Here is a 4615-nt window from a genome sequence, read left to right on the forward strand (position 1 = left end):
CCCATAGAATCTGACCGTAGTTGACGTCATGGCCAGTGAAATTACTCCACACTAACTCTAGGAGCTTGAGTCCCATATTCTCCGTGCCTCCGGTTCTGCCGGACAGACTGCGGATCACAAAGTAGCAAACAAATTGCCAAACCGCAGGTAATTGATTTTTCTTGAATTCTCCAATGCCTTTGATCTTCTTTTTATAACCCATCTGGTAAAGTGCAGAAAGAATGTCTACCATGCTTGGAGTGAAAACCTTGATTGAAGGATGCACAAGGAGGTTGATGGCAGTGAGAAACTTTTCTTTAGTCAGAATGACCAAAGAATCGTTCACCAAGTTCAGATGCACTTCTTGAGGATTCTCGAGGGGTCGATACGCTGAGAAAGCACATTTGAATAGGGTTGAAAGAGGAACCACATCTGTAAACGAATCAAAGGGTCCAAACAGTGGGTGATTGGACAAAAACTTAATCATCAACTTTGTTTGGAGCATTGTAGAAGGAATACTCTTCAAACACAGCCCTGAAATTGCTTGAGGCAATCGTAGGCGTTGGGTGTCTTGAAGCAGTGTCTAAACCAGTAGGTTTTACTGATCTAGATGCCTTGGAGATGCCTGATTTCACCATTATAGGAGGTTGAAGAAGCTTTGCAAGAGAAAACAGAGTGCAAGAGAAAGGTTCGAGGTTTTGAAAGCGTAAACTTTTCTTGGGGAAGAAGAAGGGCATTTTATAGTGACTAATTTGGAGCGGGAAACGATTTTACCCTAAGTGAATTTAGGTAAAACGTTTGGGTGTTTTTCTTGGATTAAGAGAGACAATCTCAGCCACAGATTAAGAAAAAGGTTTAATCTATATTTTTGAGATTTACCAAAAGGGTTTTGCATTTAATGAAATTTCAGGCTTCAAAAACCACGTCTGGAGAACGTGTGGTGAGGGAGGGAGTAATCCGTTTTGTAAAGGGGAAGTTGCAACGGATTAGACGTTTTGGGGTAATAGGAAGAGACAGTTTAAAAGGATTTGATTTTGGGAGATCGTTCTTTTTGTCATCATACCTAAAATAGGTCTGACATGATGTTTATTCAAAAAGAATAGGACAGTTACACAAAGAATGTTTTTTTGCTTTTAATGTTTTTCTCTATTTAATGAAGGATCATTAAATAGCACACCATGATTTTTTTTTAAATGAAACAGTTTGAAAATAAATCAAAGTGACTGCAGTTTGAAACATCATTGTGGATGGATCATTTGCCAACGGATGGATGACTGCAGTAGAAGAACTGAGGAGAGCACTTCAACAAAGATTAGTAATAACAAACAGTAAGGACCATTGAAGTATAAGTGTGATATATGGTTGCGGTACATAGGATATATCAAAACCATCTATCATAGATAACTTCAACTAGGACCGCAACAGAGACCAAGGATGGTCTGCGGTACCTATCAATTCAAAAAGAATTGTGGGTTCGGATTCATCATTCCTAACAATTGTAAGAAACTGTTGAGTTTTGTAGAGTCAAGTGTCTTTGTGAATACATTAGCAATCTCTTCATGAGTATGAACAAAAATTAGTTCAATGTTACCTTTCAGGATGTGGTCTTTGATGATGTGATACCGTAGTTCAATATGCTTTGTCTTGGACTGTTGAATAGGATTGTGAGAAATCGCTATAGCAATTCAGAGTCACAATAGATTGGTATCCACAGCATTCTGTATCCGTAGTCCAATAGTTGTGTTTTCTTCCATAAGACTTGTGAACAACAGCTGACTGCGGCCACATATTCAGCTTTGGCGGTAGACAATGATACACAATATTGTTTCCTTGATGACCAGCTGACGAGTCTTCCACCCAGAAATTGACATCCACCTGAGGTGCTTTTGTGATCAAGTTTACATCCGGCATGATCCGCATTTGTGAATGCTTGAAGGCTGAAATCGTTTCCTGCGGGGTACCATAATTGTAACGCCCGTAGATCTGGGCTAGTCAATTTAGAGATAATAGGGGTCGAAAACGACTTTTCAACAAAATATTATTTAGAATAAATAATCTTAACCAAGTTTTATAATATTTCTCAATGGTTTCGTACATATAAAGAGCGCCGGAATCCAAGTTATAACGAAGAAGTTATGGCCTGTCGAAGTTTTACGACAAAACCGGCACGGCACCGGGAGACATAAATAGTGAATTTTTTATAAAGGAATTTTTAGCCTTATCGATCCAAATAAAAGTTATAGTATATGATAAACCGAGAACATACAAAAAAAGAACACCCAAATCTGACTTCGTATGAGGAAGTTATGAATTTTCTAAGATTTGGCATAGCAGTGCACGACCCGAAACTCGAATTTTAGTTCGAGCGGTTTTTGGCCAACGTGACCTAAATGAGAATTGAAGATCTCATTAATAGGAACTCAACGGTAAATAGACAGACGAAAACAGAGTCCCTATGTAGAAGTTATGAATTTTACGCGGACATTAAACAGTATAATCTCCTCGTACTGTTAAATTTAGGATCGGTCGAGAACTAGCCGACGGAGTCAAAATGAAAGTTGTATATCTTATTTTTACCTACGCGTGGATATAAAGAAAATCCAAAACAGAGGTCGTATGTGAATGTTACGGATTTTAGAAGTCGGAAGTGTGCTGTGCGAAAATGGGTGATGTGGCATAATCTTGGCCATTGCTTTCTCCCCAAGTCTTTCCACTAGATGGTGACATGTGGCACCAAGTTCAGCCATTTTCACCCAATAAATTGAACCTCTCCCACCCTCATGTTCTTCACACCTTTCTCATTCTTTCTTCTCTTTACTCTCTCTCTCTAGAACCTCTCTCTAGCCCCGAAACCCCCCCGAAAAGGCTAGGGAACCTCCCTAGCACGAGGCGGAAGCCCCGGAGTGCTCGACGGCTCCGAGAAGAAGAGCTTTTCGACTTGGGAACGCTGCTCCAAGCAAAGCCCGGTTTTCTATAAAACCCGTTGTAAGTGAGCTACGCCGACGCTATTTTAAATATAGTTTTTATTTAATTATAGTAACGTTATTAGGAACTTATAATAAGTACTTGGGCTATTATTATGGGTTATATAAGTATTGTTTAATGCTTATATAATAGTAATAATAGCTAGACTATTAATTAGTCTCGAAAAATAATAGACTAAACTCTAGTGGTAATAATACTAGGTTTCGTCGAAGGAATTTATTTTTAAGAAGCGAAGCGCTGTCTGAGTTCGGAATCACCTCCTTTTCAAGTGAGTGCATAGTCCCTTTCATGAACATGATTTTAATACAAGTATTGATTGAAGTATTAATTATATGTTTATGTGCGAGTTAATTGATGTTTCCTGAAATACGTGTTAAAGAACATACCTGATTATATATGATGATTTAGGCTAAAGAGTATACCTAAATTAATTATGAGGAATATTGGATTAGACACAATCATTGTCCCGAGTCCGAGAGTATGGATTGGACATAGTCAACTGTCATTAATCCGGGGGTATGGATTAAGACATAGCCAGTTGTCCTTAGTCTGCGAGTATGGATTAAGCCATAGTCATTCATCCCTAGTCCGAGAGTATGGATTAGGCATAATCATTCGTCATTAATCCGAGAGTATGGATTAGTCATTCGTCCCTAGTCCGAGAGTACGGATTAGGCATAACCATTCGTCATTAATCTGAGACTATGGATTAGGTAAAGCCGTTCATTTATGATCCAGGAGTATGGATTAGGTCAAACGGTTAATCTTGGGTTTGAGAGTATGGATAGTCTCGTTGTGATGATCGACGGGGTGGGATAAGAGTTACTTATACATATATGGTGAAATTGTATATTTTGTGAGTTCTAAATTATATATATGATATAACATTGTGGGATTGAAATCCCTATGTACTGACCAGGTTTCCCAACCTGACCCACTCAGTTTATTTATATCACAGGTGTTGATATGAAGTCACATTACACTGAGAGATTAAGGAGATATAAATCACTAGTGATAATGAATGTAAGTTCTGTTTATGCTTATGCTTCTGTATTAACGATGACATCCCAAATGTTTTAAAATGAATAAAAATACTATTCTTCGGAAGTGCTTTGATAACGTATTTATCATGTTTTACTGGGAACAAATTCCGCAACATTTTTATTAAAAGAGGTACTCTGATTTTTATAAAGCATAAACAAAATTGGTCTTTTCTGGACGTGAAAATGGGGATGTCACAATAATCCCAGATTTTTGCTACCCTTTAAGTACCGTAGAATTTGTTTGGCTGTGGTCATGAGTGAAATTTTTGGGTCAGCCTGGTACCTTGCGTATACACCCGTTGCAAAGACTATATTTGGTTGGCTTGCGGTGAGGTACATCAATGAGCCAATAATACCTCTATAAGTCTTGTGATCAACTGATTCGCCTGAAGGATCAGCAGATATCTTAAATCCGAAGGCTATGGGGACCTTAGCCGAAGACCAGTTTTCCATTGAATATTCCTTTAACAGTTCAGAGGTGTATTTTTCTTGATGAATGAATATCCCTTGAGGGACTTGTTTCACTTGATGTCTAGAAAGAAGTTAATCTCTCTATTCATGCTCATTTGGAACTTGTTGGTCATGAGCTTAGCGAATTCGTTCACCAT

Source organism: Lactuca serriola, chromosome 8 (assembly GCF_051521515.1).
Source record: "Lactuca serriola cultivar US96UC23 chromosome 8, Lser_US96UC23_V15, whole genome shotgun sequence".
Classification (NCBI taxonomy): Eukaryota; Viridiplantae; Streptophyta; class Magnoliopsida; order Asterales; family Asteraceae; genus Lactuca; species Lactuca serriola.